Consider the following 23,415-nt stretch of genomic DNA (forward strand, 5'->3'; position numbering starts at 1 on the left):
CTCCTCTCTCTGTCTGCCACTCTACTTGTGATCTCTGTCAAATAAATAAATAAAACCTTAAAAAAAAATCTGTTCGGTAATTATCTAAAGGTAGCTTAAAAACTACCTCATTTAGCTCTCTGTGATGTAGAGCTGCTTAAATTCAGCATTTTGAAAAAAGGCAGGCAGGCAAAGGTGCAGTCTTGGGAATTTTTAAAATTTTGTAAATTTCAAAAATTTTTTAAAATTTTGTTCATTTCCAAGATATGGAACTTCATTCTCAGAAGAGCACCCAGCCTCCCAGCATCAGAATCAACCCTCCTCATCTTCACATTGACCCTAGCGAAGGGGAAAGCCTGCCCACAGAGCTAAGAGAATTCAGCCCGGGCAAGAAGTCATCCAGACTTGTGTCCACGTAGGTAGTCCTGGCGTGTGGGTTTTATTTCCTCTGTACTTGAGTTTCAGCCCAAATTCAACGAGTCTCAGATAATTTTCCTGATGCCAGATTTATATGTATCATGATGATATTTCCTTGATGACCTAAGACACTCTTCTTCTAATAACTCAAAATGCTTTAAAATATTATTTCTTTGATTCATACAAATTAAACTGGGAGGGAGATTTGGAACTTGTTTTAAACACTGGTACCCATACCCAGGAGTCAAAATTGTAGAGGGGGATGTGTAGCCAAGCTCTGTTTTTATTCAGATGGATGGGTAATTGTGATACACGCAGTTGGGACTAAGGGTCAGTGGAACTAATGATGGAGCAGAGCTTGCCAAGGGCGGTCTATGGACCATATGCTTCAAATTATCAGCTGCTTAATAAAATGCAGATTCCTAGACCCTATCCCCATCTATAAACAGCATCTCTTACGGCATGGCCTGGAAAACTGCATGGCTAGCCAGCAACTCCAGGTGATTTTTATGTCAGTAAAGATTCCCTAATAGTGCAAGACAATAAGAGAGTATTAGTTCATTCATTCATTCATTCATAAAACATCCAGAGCACAAAAGTGCCAGGCTCTTTGCCAAGTGCTAGGGATTAAAGTCCAAGATGATCCTGTAGCTGTTCCTGGAGGCTCAGCCCAGTGGGTGGGAGGTAGGAGGACAGATGGACAACTGAATAAATAATTATAATACAACATGATGAGAATCACAATAAAAAAATATGACCATGCCCTGTGAGCAAAGAGCAGGGGGTTATTAATTCAGCCTAGGAACGCTTAGGAAGCTTCTGGAATAAGAATGACTGTCGAGCCCAGGTGCCCAGTGGCTTAGCAGGTTGATTTCTGTTCAGATCATGATTTCAGGGTTGTGAGATTGAGTCCATGGGAGTTCGAGAGCCCCAAGACTCACTCTCTCCCTCGCCCTCTGTCCCCCTAATAAAAAGAGGACTTTCGAGGCATACTTGGGGGGAGAAAAAAAAAAAAAAGAAAGTAGGAACAGACCTGATGGAAAAAAGCAGTTTGTTTGCTTTTATCATTTCATGATATCTAAGTATGAGGTTTCCATACTCCTACTTCAAGTATTTTAACTATCAGTCTGTCCTGTTTGTTTACAATAAATGTAGCCATTTGCCAGCTGTTGGAGTTCAAGTGGATTCCTTAACCAAGCTGTCTTAGTTTCATTACATGTGGAATGAAGGGGCTGGGCTATCGGATCTCCTGGGCACCTTTCCAGCTGGAACTGGCAAAGAGGATCCAGAATCTCCAAGTGGAACACTTAGCACCATGATCTACACCAGCAGCTGTGCTAGGAAACTACATCGTCCCGGATGCTTTCTCGCTGGCTTTCATCACTAAAAGAAAATTCTTTTACTACATGCTGGACGGCCAGCAGCCATAATGGCTGGAAGAATTTTAAAACTGATTCAAGAAAAAAAACCAAGTAAGTGTTCAAAGGGGCTTAGGGTTTTCCCGAATGCGATATGTTTTAAACAATAGTGAAAGGGATGAAATGGAGAAAAGCAAAATTGTAATTTGCTCTTAGTAACTAACAACTGACTCCATAACTACAAAACACTCAACAAATACAAGGGTAAAGTAGGGAGCTAGTAAGAAATGCTCATTATAGACACGTGTGGGTGGCACACACATGTATGTGACCACAGGCACATGGCGTCATTAAATCCTGCAAAATAACCATTGTTTGGGACCAGCAACGATTTGCACCAAGTAAGCAATGAAAGAATGTTATTTCCCAAACTTCCTGAATTATAACATCAGGGCAGTACAGCGTAACAACCACAATAAAGATGTTTAAATGTATGTAGAAAAAGTAAATGATGATTGATGTAAATAAGCCAGCTTGGATCACAGAGCACGGTATGGGTCAAGTCTGAAAACACACAGCGGGGCTTACGAGTGAGCAGTTCCTGGAGCTGACCACACCGAAACAATGGAAGGTGGGGTGCCTGGGTAGATCAGTTAGTTAGTTTGGTGTCTGACTCTCGATTTCAGCTCAGGTCATAATCTGGGGTTCGTGGGATCCAGCCCTGCATTGGGCTCCACACTCCACTTGGCTTGGGGTCTGCTTGTCCTTCTCCCTCTGCTCCTTACCACATCCCCAAGATAAATAAATAAAATCTTTTTAAAAAAATGATCTGGGCGCCTGGGTGGCTCAGTGGTTAAGCCGCTGCCTTCGGCTCAGGTCATGATCTCAGGGTCCTGGGATCGAGTCCCGCATCGGGCTCTCTGCTCAGCAGGGAGCCTGCTTCCTCCTCTCTCTCTCTGCCTGCCTCTCTGCCTACTTGTGATCTCTGTCTGTCAAATAAATAAATAAAATCTTTTAAAAAAAACAAAAAGAAAAGAAAAACATGACATAAGTTAGTTTCTCTCCTGACATAGTCATGTCCTACTGATGAGGCAGAATAATCACCTAAAAGTACACCTATAGCGCGCCTGGGTGGCTTAGTTGGTTAAGCTACTGCCTTCAGCTCAGGTCCTGATCCTGGAGCCCTGGATTGAGTCCTGCAAGCAGGGAGTCTGCTTCTCCCTCTGCCTGCCCCTCCCCGCCTCGTGTGCTTTCTCTCTCTCTCATTCTCTCTCTCTCAAATAAAGAAAATCTTTTAAAAATAAATAAATGCATAAAAGTACACCTATAAGTACTAATTTTTTTAAAGACTTATTTATTTATTTGAGAGAGAGAGAGAGAGGGAGTAGGGGCAGGAGAAGAAGAGAAGCCAATCTCCCCCCACAACCCCATTGAGAGGAGTCTCAATCCCAGGACCCTGAGATCATGACCTGAACCGAAGGCAGACGCTTAACTGACTGAGCCACCCAGGCGTCCCATATTTGTACTTGTTTAAAGCAGGGGGGAAAAAAAGATGCCTCCAAAAAAGTGTCCTGACACATAAAGAAACAGATCTAACATATGTAAATTAAAGTCCCCAAAGAGGAGGAGAGACCAAACAGGAGCAGAAGTGAGATTTAAAGAAATAGTGTTGACAAAGACCCAGATTCATAAGGTACCACGAACTCCTGTCAGAATCAATACAGGGAAAACCAAACCTAGTCACCTCATAGTAAAACTGACAAAAATCAAGGCGAAATTTTAAATGTTCCTGAAAAAGATCTTGAAACCCCAAAACAAATGCGATGACATCTTTAGAATTTTCTACCTGGTGAAAATATCCTTCATTAAGAAGGATAAATAACAACTTCACCAGATGAACAAAACCTGAGAGAATTTATTACCAGGATAGCTGGACGAAAAGAAAGAGTGAAGAGCTCTTTAGACAGAAGGAAAGCAGAAAAGTGTTCCAGATGGAGGCACAAAAGTGTTGACAGCAATCAAGTGTGTCAAAAGGATAAATGTGTGAGTAAATCCAAGCAGCAATGACAGTACAAAGTAATGACCATAATGTAGATTCAAAATATACACTATTTGTATGGCTGGCTCAGTTGCAACTCTTGATCTCAGGGTTATAAGTTCAAGCCCCGTGTTGGGTACAGAGAGCACTTTATTTCTTTAAGATTTTATTTATGTATTTGACAGAGAAAGAGGGATAGATAGATAGAGAGAGAGAACAAGCATGTACACAAGCAGGAGGAACAGGAGAGGGAGAAGCAGACTCCCCACTGAGCAAGGAGCCCAATGCAGGGCTCTGTCCCAGGACCCTGGGATCATGACCCGAGCCCAAGGCAGAGGCTTAACCGACTGAGCCAACCTGGCGTCCCTAGAGATCACTTTAAAAAATTAAAAATCTTAAAAAATTTAAAAACTAAGACTCAAGATATACATAGTACCAAAATCCATGTCAACGATAACACAAAAGGTGGGAAGGGTACATGGAGTTCAAATCTTCTAAAGTTTCTGTATTGTCTGTGAAATGGTTAAAGTACTAATTATAGAATTCTAGTAAGTATGTATTCTAATCTCTCTGGGAACAAGAGACAAGTTGAAAAATAGGGGAAAAACACAGTAGAAATATACATTTAAACTCAAATAAAAACATGAACATAAGACCTGAAACCATAAAACTTTCAGAAGAAAATATAGGCAGTACGCTCCTTGAAATAGGTCTTGGCAATGATTTTTTAAATCTAACACCAAAAGCAAAGGAACAAAAGCAAAAACAAATAAATAGGACTACATTAAAGTAAGAACTTTCTGCACAGCAAAGGAAACCATCAAGAAAATGAAAAGGCAATCCACTGAGTGGAAGAAAATATTTGCAAATCATGTATCTGGTAAGAGGCCAATATCAAAAATATATTAAAAAATTCATACAACTCAATAGCAAAAAGCCAGTCTGATTTAAAAATGGGCAGAAGACCTGAAATGACACTTCTCCAAAGAAAATATACAGAAAGATATTTTTCCAAAGAAGATGTCCTTTCCAAAGGAGGTACATGAAAAAAATGTTCAAAATCATTAATCATCAGGGTAATACAAATCAGAAGCACAAGAAGCTACCACCTCACACCTGTCTGAATAGCTAGCATCAAAAGGCAAGAAATAGTAAGGGTTGGTGAGGATGTGGGAAGAGGGAGCCCCCAGGCACTATAGGTTGGAATGTAGATTAGTGTAGCCACTTGGAAAACACTTGGAGCTTCCTCAAAAAAAGTAAAAATAGAATTACCATATGATCCAGCAATTCCACTTCTGGATATTTATCCAAAAAATACAAAAACACTAACATGAAAAGATACAGACACCCTCATGTTCTCTGCAGGATTCTTTATAAAAGCCAAGACATGGAGATAACCTAAGTGTCCGTCAATGGATGAATGAATAAAAAAATTGTATACACATACACAATGGAGGGGGTATAGCTCAGTGGTAGAGCATTTGACTGCATACACAATGGAGTATTATTCAGCCATAAAAAAGAATAAAATCTTGGGGCACCTGGGTGGCTAAGTCAGATGGGCATCTGACTCTTGATTTTGGCCCAGGTTGTGGTCTCGGGGTCGTGGACTGAGCCCTGCATGGAGCTCTGTGCTCAGCACAGAGTCTGCTTGGGATTTTCTCTCTTTCTCTCCCTCTGTCTGCCACCCCCCCTAAAATAAATAAATAAAATATTTTAAAAAAGTAAAAGAAAGAATGACATCTTCCCTCTTGCAATGACATGTACAGACCTTGAGGACATTATGATAAGTGAAATAAATCTGACAGGAAAAGACAAATACTGTATGATATCTCTTACATATGAAATCTACAACAAAACCGGAAACAAGCTCATAGATACAGACTCAGATTAGTGCTTGCCAAAAGGCACGGGAGAAATGAATGAAGGGGTTCAAAAGGTAAAAAAAAAGGGCTAGGCAATCTGCCAAAATATAAACCTTTCTGTTGAAAAGGGGCATCTGCTTTAGAATTTTATCTAGGATTCATCTTGCTCATTTCTGAAAACCAGGAAAGAAATTGAAAACTACAATGATTTATAACTCACTGAGACTTCTACATCTAATGATCTCATTCCTTAGAATGACCCAGGGAAATAGGTAGAATGGTTTAGCATCATGTTTGAGATAAGTTATCTCAGTCTTAGGAAGGAAAGAGTGCAGGGAAAAAAACAAACTCAAACATGTCAGTGATTATATTAACTGTAGTTAGAGTAAATTCACCAATTACAAGACAAAGATCATCAGATTACATAAAAAAACTTTATGCTACTTACAAGAGACACATATACTTTTCTTTTTTAACAGATTTATGGAGGCATAACCGACATGCAATATACTGCATATATTTAGAGTGGATAATTTATAAGTTTGACACAAACTACACCCATGAAACCGTCACTGCAATCACAAAACTTCCTCCTGCCACTTCTTAATCTCCCTCCTTCCCCCAACCCATTGCTCCCCTGGTAACCACTCATTTGTCATCTATCATTATAGATAAGTTTGTATTCTTTAGAATTTTACATAAATAGAATAATACAATAGATCTCCTTTTTTCTGGCTTCTTTCCCTAACTATTTTGAGATCTATGTTGTAGCATCTCTCAGTAGTTCATTTCCTTTCCTTACAGACGATTTCCACTGGGTGGATATATGACCATTTGTTTATCTGTTCACCTGTTAATGGACATTTGAGTTTTCTCCAGTTTTTAGCTATTACAAATAAAGCTGCTATTAACATTCATGGGCAAACCTTTTTAGAAACATCTTCTTTTTATTTGTCTTGGGTAAATGCCTAGATAAACTCCTTACAAAGTGGTGGAAAAAAATCAGGCAAAAATAGCCAAAAGAAATCTGGTGTAACTACAATAATATGGCAAAAAGGACTTTAAAGCAAGAACTGTGACAAAAGGTCAAGAAGACATTTTGAATGATCAGAAGTCAGTTCAGCAGAAAGATGTAGTAATCTTAAATGTGTATGCACAAAGTAATAAAGGCTCAAAACATATAAAGCAAGAACTGCAGAAGAGGAGAAACATCAAATATATAATTTTAGTGAAAGAATTCTGCATACTTCCTTTGGTAAGTGATAGAACATGTAAAGCAAAAAATCAGAGATATGTAAGATTTGAAGATGATAAACAAACTTGATCTATTTCACTTATACAGAAAATCTACACTTAATGACAGAGTACACATTCTTCCTGTGCCATTTATCAGAAGTCACCATATACTGAACCAAAAATCAAGTCTCAACAAATTTCAAAGTTCAGAAATCACATAGAACAGGTAGTCTCACACCACAGTAGAATTAAACTCAGAGTCAAAAAAAAAAATACTAGCTTTCTAAATATTTGCTAATTTTTGCAGATGGAATAATATTAAACCTCTCCTTTGTGTTTATACACATAGGCTGATTAAACGAATTTTTAAAAACTAGTTATAAACCAAAAAGGAAAAAAAGAAAAATTATATGTAATATCTAGATATAGTTGTAAACTATCCTATTTTTATTTTGAGTATGTAATATTTTTTGTACTTTTAAATATAAAAAAGAACATTATAAAATGTCGCCCTCTCACTTTTGTCTTCCAGTTATGTAAGCTCCTTCCCCATAGACAATCTACATAATAGTGTCTTGTGGATATTACTGTACAGATGCAGTCTAGATGCAAATACATATATACATATTCTTTCCCCAATACTGTACACAAATGGGAACACAACAGTTGTTCCTTTTTTTAATGAAGGAATATTACATTGTATGAATTTACCACAATCCATTTAACTGACTTAACTTGACAACATTCCCATGTTGTCTACAACTTTTTGCCAGCACAAATAACGTTCAGTAAATGACACATCTGCTAATTCACACATTTATAAGTATAGCTGTGGAATAAGGTTTTAGAAGTGGAATTCCTGGGCCAAAGGATTTGCATACTTGTTCTTCATACTATTTGATCAATTAACACTTTAGCAGTATAAGAGAATGAACAACATGTTTGCATCAAATTTAAGGAGTTCATGAGCCAGCTGGCTATTCTGCTTATTGTACCTATAATTGTCCTGTAGTGTCAAGATCTGTTTATCTGAAAAACAAAACTAAGGTCTTCAATGACGAGCTCTTTTCTTCCCTTTACGGGCAGGAAGCTGCTATCTAAAATTAATCTCTTCATTTACAGGGCATCTAGAAAACTCAGGACAGTGTGGTTACCTTCTGTCAGCCTGAAGATTTGGTTCAGACATTCTGGGTTTGTGGTCCCAAGAGGACACCCAGCGGCAGTCAAGTTGGTGAAAGGATAAGCAGGTCTGGGGCAGAAATGATAGGTCCAGGTTGCAGATGTAGATTTGGCTAAGCCTGAGTTTACAGCTGTTTGTCCAATAGAGGTAAGAGATCTTCCTCTCTCCACCCACGGTTTCTCACCTATCTCCCTAGCAACCCACCATCAACAAGGCTGTAAGTGATGCCTGCAATGATACAGAGTTTGTGGTCTTGGAGGAAGCAGCCTCCAAGCTCCAAATGAGCCTTTGGTTCATTTGCTCTCTAGCAAGGCTGCTAGAATTTAAGGCTGCTAGGGAGCAAATGAACCAAACTTTCCAAGCCCAATGGTCATTGGTATGTTTTGGCTTGGACTGCTCCTCGATGAGTCTAATTTCTGAGGAAAACCCAAGGAATAAGAGCTCTCAGTAAGCTGGTCAAAGAACCTCTTCCAAGCACAGTCTGAACCACAGAAGAATTTGTGGAATGAAATCTTACCAGACTCATGAAATAAAAATAGGCATGTTTCTAGATGTCGATAATATTACCAATTATTAGGATTGTGGAACGTAGGCATGGCTTCTTAGTGAGAACAGAAAATTATGCCAATACGGATCCAGTGCTTGCTCTAGGCCTGGCTCTGCGCTGACCACGGGATGTGGACCTTTCCACCGAATTTCCTCAGCAGCACTGTGAATGGAGTGTCTTCCCCCATCGGACAAGTACAAAACTCAGGGCAGGAAATGTCTGGAGTCAGGATTTGAAACCAACGCTATCCAACTCCAGAGACTGGGCTCTTAGACACTATGATTATATAAGCTTTTTTAAAAAATATATTTTTAAATCTAAATACACAATTTAAAATTACATAGAAGGAAAACCACTAGCAGGAAATGCTGTTCACAAGTATGTTAGAGAGACAAGAATCTTTTCTTCTATTCTCTTCTGTTTTTCCGTATAGTTTGTGCTGTGGCTGCCCTAATTTTGTGACAGAAACTATGTACGCGCGCGCACACACACAAACACACACACACACACACATTTTTAAGCTACAATGTCGTCAGCTTTCTAAATAACATAAATTCTTCTGCTGAGACATAGGAATGGGCCTGAGCATCTTAAGAGTCTCTTGAGGGCTCTTTTATTATTTTGTTCCTTCGTCTCCTGGAATTCCTAAATAAAACTGTGTTCTCAGGAGACTTCGAGCCCTTATGTTCCCCTCCTGATCCACCTGAATTCCATTAAACTCAACAAACACTGTTGGGTGCCATTAATTCAAAGCACCTCGTTTCTCCATTCTGACTTGCGCTTTATCCAGATCACTGGTCCTGGGCTTGGCCAGATCCTTGGCCGCTGAGAGGTCACACACTCTTTTTCCACCCAAGACCCTAGAATAAGGCTATTTGTTTTTGGATACACAACCAAGGCAGTGAACTGGCAGCCTGTCTGTGTCTTAGTGAAGTTCCTTCAGTAAGACCCCCAGAGACTTGTGGCCTCTACCCCCGAAGGTGACTGCAGCTGTGAAGTACAAAAATGCCTTTGACTCTGAGGTGAAACGGGACGATTTTAACCCCTTCCTTTCTTGTCGGTTTCCTCTTCCTTAAATTGTGGAATTTACTGGGATGACTGAGAAAGATGTTGTTCGCTCTCGAACCCAGCTTCAGCTTGAGGGGGACACATGTACTAAGCAGAGGCCAGTAAGATCAGCTGTATCTTCCTATTCTTTCTAGATGGCAACTGTTCTCAAAGTGTGGTCCCCAGACCAGCGACATCAGCATCCCCCGGTAATTTGTTAGAAAAGCAAATGCTTGGGCCCCACCTCAGACCTACTGAGGCCTAAACTCAGGGGTGGGGGCGCAGCCTTCTGTGTTTTAACAAGGCCTCCAAGTGAGTCTGAGGTACTCTCAAGCCTCAGAACCGCTTCTCTGACGTGAGCCAAGAACCTGGAGCTCCACCGGCCATCCTGCCCTTGCCTTCTAACTCCCCCACCCTCAGACTTTGGACTCCGCCATCTGACCATCTCCCTTAGCCTAACGAACCCTGCCTACCCAGTGAAGCTGAAAATCAAGATGCTAACAGACATTCATTGACCAACGATTATATTTCCTCCTCAGATTTAGCCAAAATGTGCCATTTTCTACAAATAAATGCACCCCAAAATAACCAAATCCCCAAACCCAAACTACCACTATATTTCCCTCAAAATTTATTTAATCATACCTATTTTTAAAGATTTTATTTATTTATTTATTTATTTACTTGAGGAGAGAGAGAAAGAGAGCGGGTAAACGGGGGGAGGGGCAGAGGGAGAAGGAGAGACTCTTCAAGCAGACTCTGCGCTGAGTGTGGAGCTCAATGTGGGGCTTGATCCCAGGACCCTGAGTGAAACCAAGAGTAAGATGCTTACCTGACTAAACGAGTCACCCAGGTGCCCCTCAACATTTATTATAGATTGGGGGATGCGAACCATGCTTCTTACGCTAGAGAAACCGCATTGTTCCTAAGTCAGGAAGCTACTAATGGCTAACTATTGCTCACTTGAGGAAAGAGCTCTTTAGGGGTGCCCGGGTAGCTCAGTCGTTAAGCGTCTGCCTTTGGCTCAGGCCATGATCCCAGGGTCCTGGGATCAAGCCCAACATCGGGCTCCCTGCTCAGCGGGGAGTTGGCTTCTCCCTCTCCCACTCCCCATGCTGGTGTTCCCTCTCTCGCTGTCTCTCTCTCTCTCTGTGTCAAATAAATAAATAAAATGTTTTTCCAAAAAAAAGAAAAGAAAAAAGAAAAAGAAAACAAAAAGAGCTCTTTAGTGGGGGAGGAGGAAGACCGGTCCATAAGGGCCAATGTTCTGGAGAGCAGATCAGGAAAGTTGTAGAATGAAGAGAATTTCTTAGGAAGACTAGGAAGGAAAGGGGAGACAAAAACCCAGACGTCTGACCTTGATTTCTTCTTTCAACAATTATTAAGCACCCATCTTGTCAAGGTTCCACAGTGAGAACAGCAAAGGTCCCCTGCCCTTGAGAAGCATATATGCAAATGAGCCCTGATGCCTGGGTTTCTGTATTTTGTAAGAAGCGTCCTTATTCTGAACCAAGCATTACACTAGCCAGTGAGCTTTCAGCTCAGGGTCCTGCTGTTTCATGACTGCAGGCATCTGAGGCAAGAGAACATTTTGGTGCCTTCACTGGAGGCAGGAGATGGCCAAAATGAGGGAGAATTGTCCAAAAAAGAATATGGGACCAGACCCCACCTCAACTAACATATTCAGCTCAGAGCAAAGGAAACGTCCCCGAGACTTCTGAAATGCACATCCTTATAAGTTCTGAGTATTATACACATTCTGTAAAGCCGCACTCGCCCTCACACAGCTCTCCCGCGGGATAAGTAATAGCCCCGTTTTCCAGAAAAGGGAAGGGAAGCAGAGAAGACCTGAGGGCCTGGAGCCAGTTCTGAGGCCTACGTAGCCTCTGACCTAAGGAGCCCCGTGTCCTCTCGCAGGGGTCTCCCTGGGCTGGGTGGGCACATTCCCACCCGCTCGGCTGAACACTCGTCCTCTGCCAGCACTTGTCAGGAGGCCCCCATGTTCTTTGTCTTTTCCGTAAACAGTCCTTCCGGCTGGTCTCAGAAGGAGCCTCATTCTTGTTTCCATCCACTACAGGCCATAAAAATCCTGATGCTGGATCCTTGATGTCATCTCTACCCAGTTATAAAAATAAGTTCCTTTGCTCCTCCCTTACAAAAGGGTTCGTCACGTGGGGCACCTGGGTGGCCCAGACAGTTAAGAGTCTGCCTTCTGCTCAGGCCGTGATCCCGGAGTCCCCGGATCGAGCCTGACATCGGGCTCTTGGCTCATCAGGGAATCTGCTTCTCCCTTTCCCTCTGCCTCCACTTTTGTGCTCTCTCTCTCTCTCTTTCTCTCACTCTCTCTCAAATAAACAAATAAAATCTTATTTAAAAGAGAATGTATCTTACTGTTGATTTTGTGGTTCCTATTAAACTAAACTCCTATGCAGTTACGTAAATATTAAACACACGAGAAAATAGCTTTACTTCTCAACATCCACAGGGGAATAACGTAAAGCTTTAACTTTCTCCAGTTCCTGAATACTCCCATGTTTTACAAAAATTTGCATTTGAACACAATTCAAAATGTTGGCTACTCCTCCTTTTCTCATGCTTCAGTGTGGAGTTATGATCCCTGAGGGTGTTCAAATCCTTTTGCACCAGGTGACTTGGCACTGAGCCCACTGAGGTGACGTTAATACACAGTCATTAACATGAATGAGATTTTAGAAACGAAAAACCTAAAACTGATTTCTGAACTGAAGCTATCGCACATCAGGGGTGCAAAGCCGACCCACACAACTCTTCCCGTCACATCGATTTCGGTCAAGCCCAAGGTCTTCTCCACAAGAAGACGGGGAACGTGTCTCCAGCTTTGCTAGGATCTTATTTTGGCATAAATTTAGAACTTTGCAAAGGCCCACCTTCTCTGCCCAGAGCCTCACTGCCTGGGAAGTGAGCAAGACAAGGGCACAGTACTCAGGGAGGGGAAGAGCCAAGTCAGAAAACACTCCGTGAGGTTGAACCACTCCCTAAACTAACAAGCAAAGAGGAGATGAGAATTCGGTTCTCTTAAGTCTCAAGAAAGTCCATGGCGGTCTTTGCTCCTATAGAAAGTTGCATTTAAGTACAATCGTTAAGTCAGAAGAAATCCGTGCATTATGACTTCAAGGTGTCGGGAATCCCTGACCTATGCTTGTAATTCCCACCCCTCTAAAGCATAAAGGAAGTGTTTCACTGGGTTGAATGGTTAGTCACTTGAGAGAATAACACAGAAACGAAATTGGCCGTGGTGTCAGGTCACTGTTCATGTCACCCTGCTTCCGCTAACTGCGTACGGGAACTCTGAGGAAATGAAGCCCAGACCATCCCACGGGGGCCTCAGGGGCTGAGGAAGATAATGACTTCCAAAGCGCAATGATGAGAGAATGCAGGTCCGGTCCTTCGCCAGGAGAGACAGAGAGTAAAGAAGGTAAAACCAGGTTTTCACGGCTAGTCCCAGACAAATACACCTTTGAATCAAACCCTTGTGCCAAGGACAGAACAAAGCACTTAGCGCCTTTGAATGCCCTGGGATCAACTTGGCCCCTTTCCGAGTTTTCCTTAGACCAGGAAATGACAAGTCAGTTTAAATGCATGTGGGTTATGCGTAAAAGTTAACAAGAAAGCCTGTCCTCATTTAACAAGGAAATCTATATAAGAATTTCTTTTAATAAGCAAATCTAAGGGGTGCCTGGGTGGCTCAGTGGGTTAAGCCTCTGCTTAAGACCTGAGATCAGGTCATGATCTCAGGGTTCTGGGATGGAGCCCCGCATCAGGCTCTCTGCTCAGCGGGGAGCCTGCCTCCCCTTCCCTCTCTGCCTGCCTCTCTGCCTACTTGTGATCTCTGTCTGTCAAATAAATAAATAAATAAAAATCTTTTAAAAAATCATATTAATAAGCAAATCTAATAAGAAATTATCTTCAATGTCTTCATGCTAACTTACACAGTAATCATTTTCCAACAAGGGATAAGCTCGGCTCAAATCCGTCTTCATCACCTACTAATTGTACGATCTTGGGCAAATCAGTTAGTTGATTTGGGAAGTGGGGTGGGCACAGGTGCGGAAACACCCAGACAGAAGGAGTCAAGGAGTAGAAGCTACAAGTGAGAGGAGGCCATGAGACAGAAAGACGCAGCAGGGTGAGCAGATGAGGAAGGCAGAGCAGGTAGAGAAAAGAAGAAAAGGAGACCCCAAGTCCCAAATCCGTCAGGGTTTAATAACTGCCCTTTGCAGATCATAGGAACTTAGCCCATATTTGGCCCCATAGCTGGGTGCCTTGCACAGTGAGCAACCTGCATGGCCTTACATGGAGGCCTCGGGCCCATGTCTACTTTTGGCAGGGATTGGCACTAATCTTGGCAAACCTGAGATCCCAGACCTGTGTGCAGATGTGAGGGACTGTTGAGCTCCAGACAGAGCCGCAGAATATGCCTAGTGCTACTGGAAATTTGGATTTTCATGTGAAACCTGCAGTTTGTAAATGCTCACAGGGGGGAGAGAGAGAGAGAGAGACAGAGAGAGAGAAAAAAGAATTGCCCTTAGATTTGCAGACTCAGTGTGCTGAGTAAGTAGTCTCCTGTTCTCCTTACCTTGTGGTGTATCCTTTAAATAATCCACTATGAACAGAGGTAACCTGACAGTCAGTGTCTGTAACCCTTACAACCTGGAAAAGCCTGCTGCCGTAACCAATATTACTCACCTAGTACATATTTACTGTCTGACAGGGACTGTATTAATTGGCCCATTTAATCCTCACAACAACCCCAAGAAGTAGGTATTATTACCTGCGCTTTTCAAATCCAGAACGGTTATGTAACTTGCACCAGAAAGTTGCTATAGGAGTTAAACTTCTGGCATTTTCCCTTTCCGGCAGCTTAGCAGTGGCAAACTTAACGCGTGAAAGCTTTCCGAAGAAGGATATTAAACTTTATCCTGACTACTGAAAGGAACAGGCTTTGGCTTGTTTTTGAGACTTTGAACTCAGCTCCAACACCATGAATCCTTCCAGGGGTAAGCAGCCTTGGAATTTATTCCAAACGTCATTCAAATACCCATACGAGCAACGGGCAAAGGATTTAAGAGCAATTAGGGAAGGGAGAGTTTCCACCAAATACCATTTTCTTCTTGTATGTACAGTTTTGTCCCTTTGTGTTTCACCAAGGAACAAATCCCAAGCACAAGAAAAGGGGAGCTCTTCAAAGTCCAAAATCTGTTCATGCACCAAATATTCGTCCGGGATGTGGGATGGGGAAGGCAGAAAAGGCACCCAGAACAGAAAATTTTATTTCAGTTTTGATTCCAGCATCATATCCTGTCTTGGCCAGCACCCTCCTTTCCCTGACTCCTTGCTTCTTCCTAGAAACCGGCTCAATTCAGTCTCATCTGAAAGGAAAACCTTCATCGTCAAGCTCCTCTCTCCCCTGGCCCTGACCGCCAAGCCTCCACTTCCTCTCTGCTCCGTTGCCCTGCCCTGAGGAGGCGTCCACCCTCGCCCCTCTGCAGAAGCTATCCTTGATCTAGCCACTGATGACCTTTCCCTGGGCAACCAGTGATTTCTTTCCTGTCCTGTCTAACGTGACCTTTCTTTGCATCAGATACTAGTGACCTTCTCCTTCTTCATGAAACCCCTCCCTGGGCTTATACACATCCTGCCAACTCTCTTAGTCAATTGCCCTTGATTTTGTGTGTGTGTGTGTTTTTTTTTTTAAATTGGTTTTCTTCCCCTTTGGGTCCTTTCAATGTTGTTTATTCCCAAATGGTGGTACTGGGATAACTCTAAAAATGAGAGGGAAAGGATCCCCTAGGTGTGCTCAGTGAATACATCGTATGCCTAAAACATTGAAGGAAAAAAAAAAAAAAAAGGCAGGGGGTGTGGGGAAATCCCAGCAAGGAAAAACCCAATATTACATGGTATTACAGGATCGTGTGATGAGGCTGCTGTGAATATTTTCTGCAGAGTACCTATATTATTATAATTGGCCTTTTCTCCAAGGAAATCAGTTTCTTTAATTGTTTCATTCTTTCAAGGGACAATGTCAAAGTTGTTGAGCCCCAAACTGCTCAGTTTCATCATTTAGCTTACATGGAAAAATTTTTCCTAAAGAATGCAGAAAGGAATTTCTATAAAGCAATTAATTTATCCTCTTTTGCCCAGCTGAAAGCAGCAGCAAATGAGCCTGGGCTGTTTCCTGTCAGTTTAATAATAAACAACTCAGCCCTCTCTTGCCCTCACATCTTGAGCTCCACATGCCCCTCAAGATACAGTAAATGCTTGTCCAAGACACAGGACAACTTAAAAGATCCTTAGAGTGTGGAATCCTGTTGAGAGGTTCCGATGGTCCCAAGACGTGCTTCCTGCTTATACAGCCTGTGGTCTAAAATAAGGGAGGGGCATCTGGGTGGCTCAGTGGGTTAAGCTTCTGCCTTCAGCTCAGGTCATGATCTCAGGGTCCTGGGATCCAGCCCCGCATCGGGCTCTCTGCTCAGCAGGGAGCCTACTTCCTCTTCTCTTTTTCTCTTCCTGCCTCTCTGTCTACTTGTGATCCGTCAAATAAATAAATAAAAATTTAAAAATAAATAAAATAGAATAAGGGAGAGGGACTTTGGGCCAACAGCAACTTCATGGAGTTTTCAGGATGCTACGAATTGTCTCGATGCTATAATTAAAAGTAACAGCATGTTCTCTGAAAGGTCAAAATTAACATGGCAGACTCGATACACTCTCACCGACCAGGCACAGAAAAGAAAGGTTTGGTATTGTATTTTAAACGTTTTTAAGGAAAATGTACTGAGGCTGTCCAACGGGAGCTGACAACCATCTAAAACATCACTGACTTTTCTCTTGCATTTACCTTTGGAAGGGATAAGCTGTGGTCAGAGGCAGGCTATGTGTTGGGTGGAGGCTTGTCTCTGTGCTGCTGTAGAGAGCCTACGGTTGGAGAGAATTCACCATGGCAAATTCGGGATGATGTGAACACTCTGGTGAAGGAAGATCTGTCCCCAAAAGGTCATGCCATAGGGCTAGCTCTGGACTTGAAGGCTTGCCGTTCTTGGCCCCGGCCCAAGATCCTAGGCATCTTCCCCACAGTCCTTTGCCTGGGCCTTCACCCTGTCTTGGGAGCTCTCAGGTAGGAAAGGTAATTACAGCAGAAAGAGCAGTTACAAAGACAACCAGGCTTCAAGAGAGAAAGGAGAAGATGGGGCATCGCGTTCCTCCCTGCTCTGTGTAATCCTTCTCCAGTAAGGCCACATGCGGTGCCCGCACCCAACTCCAGCACCCAGGCTGAGGTAGCAAGATCAGGCCACAAATGCCCATCTGTTAAGGTGACGATGTCCGTGGAAAGTCCCTACTTTCCAGAGTTAGTTCTGCTTCCTCGGACAGCAACCCTGCATTTAGCTCAGTCGAAATGCAGCTAAGTCATGAGTAGTAACACTCTGAGTCCATACCAGCCCAAACCAATTCATGTGGAAGAATGCATCAGCCAGTGGCTGGTTTTGAAGGGGGTTGGGGGAAAAGAAAGGTACAGTTAGAACGCTTGGACACCATGTCTGGATGAGAACCCCAGAACATTCTGGAAATGGGTGGAGCCAAAGAGGGAAGGGAATTGGAAGGTGGAGGGGGTCTAAAAGCAACCTCACTTACGTCCCGATTTTCTCTGGGCTATGGTATTTGAGTCAGATAAAAGAAAAAAAGAGAGAGAGCTCTTCACATAGGTGAATGGTGTTTCTTTCTTTTTTTTTTTTAAGATTTTATTTATTTATTTGACACAGAGAGAGGGATCACAAGTAGGCAGAGCAGCAGGCGGGGTGGGGGGGGCAGGAAGCAGGCTCCCTGCTGAGCAGAGAGCCTGATATGGAGCTTGATCCCAGGACCCTGAGATCACTACCTGAGCTGAAGGTAGCAGCTTAACCCACCGAGCCACCCAGGTACCCCAATGGTGTTTCTTTGAAAGGAAGAAATATGATATTGACCAAATAAATCTGGTAAATGAACCAGGCCATATGATGATAGAAAGTTCAGTGTTGGAGACCAAAGAACAGGGCGATGCACTTTAAAAAGTGCATACCCAGGTGGCTCAGTCTGTTAAGAATCTGACTCTTGATTTTGGCTCAGGTCATGATCTCAGGTCCCTGAGACAGAGCCTTGCATTGGGCTCTACTTAGCATGAGGTCTGCTTGTCCCTTCTCTCTCTCTCTCTCATAAATAAATAAAATCTTTAAAAAATTAAAATTAAAAAAAAAAAAGATGCATACCAAGGAGAATATAGGGGAAAATAACCAAACAACTGAGGAGTCCCTCCGGGGCTCCCGGGACACAAGCCCAAGGTACAGCCTGAGTGTGGACATACAGAACACCTCAGTGTTGGTGGAACCCAGCAGTGACATCTCAAATGAGGTGTTTTACCACTTGTGACACCAAAATACAGAGAGGTCATCTCCCAACGTCCCATTCTCCTCCTTTCCGTCTGAAAATCAAGTTACGTGCATTGTATCACTGAGTTGATTAAGTCTCTGAAGGCAGGGCAGTATTTTTAGGACATCCGTCCTAGTTTTAGGGCTTTTGGGGGCAGGGGAAGTTAGAATTTTTAAGTTTGAGGGGCGCCTGGGTGGCTCAGTGGGTTAAGCTTCGGCCTTCAGCTCAGGTCATGATCTCAGGGTCATGGGATCAAGCCCCGAATCGGGCTCTCTGCTCATCAGGGAGCCTGTTTCCCCCTCTCTCTCTGCCTGCCTCTCTACCTGCTTGTGATCTCTGTCTGTCGAACAAATAAATAAATAAAATCTTAAAAAAAAAAAAAGAATTTTTAAGTTTGAAAATGCATCTCTACTCAATAGCTAATACCAGAGGAAAACTAAGTCAGTGTTGACCACTCTAATAGGAAGATTAGAAAACCAACCCCAGGGTGCCTGGGTGGTTCAGTGGGTTAAGCCGCTGCCTTTGGCTCAGGTCATGATCTCAAGGTCCTGGGATCAAGTCCCGCATCGGGCTCTCTGCTCAGCAGGGAGCCTGCTTCCTTCTCTCTCTGCCTGCCCCTCTGCCTACTTGTGATCTCTCTCTGTCAAATAAATAAATAAAATCTTTAAAAAAAAAAAAAAAGAAAAAGAAAACCAACCCCATAAAAGGGTATGTGCGCAGTGATGAAGGGATTCTACCACAATGTTTTCAGATGCGGGAAGGTCACGTCTAGTTGTGTTTAGAGTGGAGACGGTCCATCTCTCTTGAAAGCTAATCCGCTCGCCCATCTGAGGCAAAACTAAACGTATCACGGCATATGGAAAAAATAATCTCAACAAATTCCACGGCCGGGCCACAGTGAGAACTGATGTGGGCAGGTGAGCCAGCTTGTGGGCAGCAGGTGCTGGCGATGACAAGAAGCAAGGGGTTAACCACACGGGTCTGGCCTTAGCTGGGTTTCCTACACTTGGGTTTCCACCATTGCGTTACCACTCACAACTGCATAACCTGAGCCAGCCTCTGTTTCCAAATCCACACCTTGGGATCAGAAGAACACCCTTCACCCGTGAGCCTATTACGAGAACTATAGAATTATAACAACATAATTTAATACTAGAAGACATAATTATATGCATATGAATATATAATAATACATATAATTACACGCATGGGAAGGACATAGCAGGTGTCCATCAGTACAAGAATTAATGTTGAGGGTTTTTTAAGATTTTTTTTAAAAAAGGTAGAATTTAATCTTTATTTAAGAATACTGCAACAGAGAAGATTCAACATAGAAATAAGAAGCCCACTGAGAGGAGAAGCTCTGTACAGTTTGTACAGTCTAGAACTGGTCAAGTAGATCTTCGTTGTAAAAGGTGCTTCAATAACAAACCACACTGAAAAGGAGTTCTTAGCAGAGAAACCGTAAGACAAACTCCAACCAAACAGAGCACACAACAAACCACATTCCGCCTCAGGTGTACAAGCTAAAAACTAAAGGTCCCAGGAGTGCCACCCTCAACTTGGAACCGAGAGCCTTCAGAGGCTTCCGATCTCCCTCTTCCTCTACAGAGAAATCCTTCTCAATCAAGTTTAAGGAAGCTTTGTACCCTGATTTTTGTGGTTTTGCAGAGCTCCCATTGGGTCCAAACCTCCGCATTCTTCCATCATTATATTGTCTCCATGTCACCTAGTTTCTCAGCAGCCCATACAGCTTCATTTTGAGTCTTAAAATCTGCCTCGGAGAGAACACCAACAAGGAAGGGGACTAACCCGTGATTCACAGCTTGCTGTGTCTGGTCCTGGTGGCCAGCTGTGGTGTTTGACACTGTCCGTGTAGTTTCCTTCTCAACATTGGCTTGACAGTTTGTTAGCAGGCTGGGAAAGGCAGCAAGCCCTCCTGCATCTATTAGCACCTGGGTGTGTTCATCTGTCCCATGGACAGTATTTCCTGTGGCTCTTAAGGCAGGAGTCACAATGGGCAATTCAGTAGCTCCTAGAAGCTTCCCAAACTGGGGCACAAATCCTGTTTTCACAACCATTTCAGACCATTCATTTGGACCATCAGAAGGTAGGAAATGGCCCAGCAGGGATCTGCTAGTATTTCTGGATCATCATGATGCGGGAGACCAAGTGAGGTAGGAAGAATCAGCTCAAGAGCATCTCGGGGACGCAGGATTCTTGTTACCACAAGTCTTGAAAGTGTCCGATAAGGTTAGGTACGTAACCGTAGGCTAAAGACGACATGTCGGGAACTGCAAGGAGAGCCAATAGCGGGTCAGTTGCACCGTGCTTGATAACCAAGTCTCGAAAAACCAAACCGTCACCGGCACTGTTTCCTAGAGCTCCCACAGCTTGTTCCATAACGTGGGCATGAGAAGTTGCCAACGGAGGAATGAATGCTGGGAGAGAACCTCCACCTACCGCAGCCTTGGTCGGTTCTGATGTCCCGGAAGCAATGGTAGTGAGAGCTCGAGCAGATTCAAACTGAATGGGACTACAGTCAGTTCTGCCCAAGAAGGACACAAATTTTGGAATCAAACCAGCCCGGATTATGGCATCTACGGGGCTGTTCTTCCCTAGAAAGCAGTTTCCTAGCAACGTGAGCAGCCTGGAGGTGGCTTTCCAATTTGTTGCTATGTTTGCCTTTGACAATGTCATCAACAGACCAATTTACAGTGCCCTAGTTGTTGTGGTTTTCCTGCAACGCTGAGGGAGCATCATCAGGAAATCAGCTTACGCTCCCCCCAGATGCTGAAAGCATCTGGTCAACCTTCTTAGCTTTCCTCGGCTAAGGAGCTATTCGGCACCACCTCATTTCTGCACTGTCTTTCCCCTTGTCCTTGAATCTGTTAAGCTGAGCAGCTGGTGAATTAACATTCTTGTTGGCCATGGTTATGAGACAAAGGGAGAAGGCTACATGGCCAGCTCAGTCTTCCACGGGAGGTGGTCCAGGGCAGGCCAGAGCGGGTCAGCTGTCCTAAAAACGTCCAGCATGGATCACCCCAAGGACAGTGTGGCTAAAGATTTTATGGATTTATTTATTTGAGAGAGAGAGAATAAGCTGGGGGCAGGGGCAGAGGAAGAGGGAGAAGCAGACTCCCTGCTGGGCAGGGAGCCCGATGTGGGACTCAATCCCAGGACCCTGCAATCATGACCTGAGCCTAAGGCAGACGCTTATTAACCAACCGAGCCACCCAGACGGCCCAAGAATTAATGTTTTAAAATAATTATTAGTGACCACATTGTATCTCTCTTTCCTTCTGGCACAGCGAGAAACACACCACTGGTTTCTCAGCTTCCCCAGTTTATATCAGTCTCCCCCTGTCAATGAAGACACCATATACAACTGATCTTTCTATTTCTCAGCAAAACAGAATTTAAAAAAAACTCATAGTCACATTACTATCATTTTTTATTTCTTATCAAGGAGAGTCTGGCGCCTGGCCTTCACCCTTTCAAGTGGATGGAGTAGGGGAGGACAAAATGCTGTCAGCACTGAAAGGGATGTTAGAGGTCGTCTAAGTATGCGAAGGCTCACTCTGCCCTTCTCTCCTGAGAAGAAGCTGGTATTTGATTTTGCTCAGAAAAAAAAAAAAAAAAACTTGAAAAAATTTTTACCCATCTCTTCCTTAAATATGGAATAAAGAACATGCTAGTTTCTTCATCTCACATGAGAATTCAATTATTTATACCAAATCGTTTTCCCTTTCCCTTTCCCAAAAGACAGGAAGAAAGAGGAATAATATTTCTCAAACACCAACGTGATAAGCAATTTCTACAGAATCGCATTTAATCCCCCTAACAACACTAGGAAATACAAGAGTATCTTTGAATAGATAAGGAAATTGAGGGCCAGAGAAACTAAGGGACTTGCTCAAAGCTGATCAGGAAGCGGTAAAATGGGCACTGGAACCCAGTCGTGACTCAAACATTCATTCGTGTTCGCTCTAAAAATGATTTGGTGTCTCCAAAGCTCTCACCCTGTGTGATTTTCTTCACAGCAACTTAACACCACTTGACGTTATATTATATGTTGATCTGTGTATTTGTTATCTATTTTCCTCATTGGAACCTAAGTTCTATGAGGGTAGGATCTTTCTATATCCCCCAAGGGTAAAACAGTACCTGACACATAGTATGTGCTCAAGTAAATATCTGTCACATGAACAAATGGAGGAATGAATAAATAAGTTGTTGAGTTAATTAATGAATTAGTAAGGGGAGATAATGGAGAATTAAATGCCAGATCTTTCTTTAAAGATTTTACTTATTTATTTGAGAGAGAGAGAAGAGGGAGACTGAGTGATGGCGGAGGGGAAGAGAAGGAGAAGCAGATTCCCTGCTGAGCAGGAAGTCTGACATGGGGTTCAATCCCACGGTCATGGCTTGAGCCGAAGGCAGAGGCTTTAAACCACTGAGCCACCCAGGCGCCTCCGAATGTCAGACTCAAATGTAAATAGCATATAACTCTGGCAACAAAAAAGAAAGTGTACATAATAAATTATTTTTTCTAGGTGATCTAATACGTTTATATAATTGTATTCTCTTTAAGAACATATGCATTTAGGGACGCCTGGGTGGCTCAGTTGGTTAAGCAGCTGCCTTCGGCTCAGGTCATGATCCCAGCGTCCTGGGATCGAGTCCCACATCGGGCTCCTTGCTCAGCGGGGAGTCTGCTTCTCCCTCTGCCTCTGCCTGCCATTCTGTCTGCCTGTGTTCACGCTCTCTCTCTCTCTCTCTCTCTGACAAATAAAAAAAAAAAAAAAAAAAAAAAAAGAACATATGCATTTAACTGTCTCAAGAGGGCTAGTTTATAGATTCTTGATACAGCTGGAAATGTTGGTAACTAATATCAGCATACTGATGCCCTCAAATAGGACTGAGATTATCCAGAAAACCATTCACTTTAAAACTGGCTACCAGGAAACTTCATGAATTAATAGTATTTGTCCAAACCAAATTTATCTTTGGGTTCATTGACTCAATCACAATAATGGTTTCAGTTCGATCTTTCAAGGTTGATCTTTTTACTTGAAGCTATCTATAAAAAATTGATCTTACCTGTTTGTATCTATTTGAACATAAGCCATCTTTTGGTACTTCCCCCTAAGAATTAAGGTAAAGTTCAGGAATGCCATCTTTTTAAATTTCCTAAATTAAATTAAATTTCCTTCTAAAGACAGATGTCACACAAAACCTTCCAGAAAGACAACTGGGCAGCTATATAAATCACTGAATAACCTTTGAGTCTGCGGTTCAATTTCCAG

General features: G+C 42.8%; 1 protein-coding gene and 1 pseudogene across 3 annotated transcripts in view; both read right to left on the reverse strand.

Moving 5' to 3' along the window:
* Window positions 1-23,415, reverse strand: part of DOCK8 (dedicator of cytokinesis 8) — a 202,456-nt gene that overhangs the window by 160,703 nt on the left and 18,338 nt on the right. The gene's annotated exons all lie outside the window — the stretch shown is intronic.
* Window positions 19,620-21,456, reverse strand: LOC309847184 (importin subunit alpha-1 pseudogene; annotated as a pseudogene). Its single transcript has one exon. The product of its transcript is annotated as an importin subunit alpha-1 pseudogene (transcript).

The sequence above is a fragment of the Mustela nivalis genome, assembly GCF_964662115.1.
Source record: "Mustela nivalis genome assembly, chromosome: 13".
Lineage (NCBI taxonomy): Eukaryota > Metazoa > Chordata > Mammalia > Carnivora > Mustelidae > Mustela > Mustela nivalis.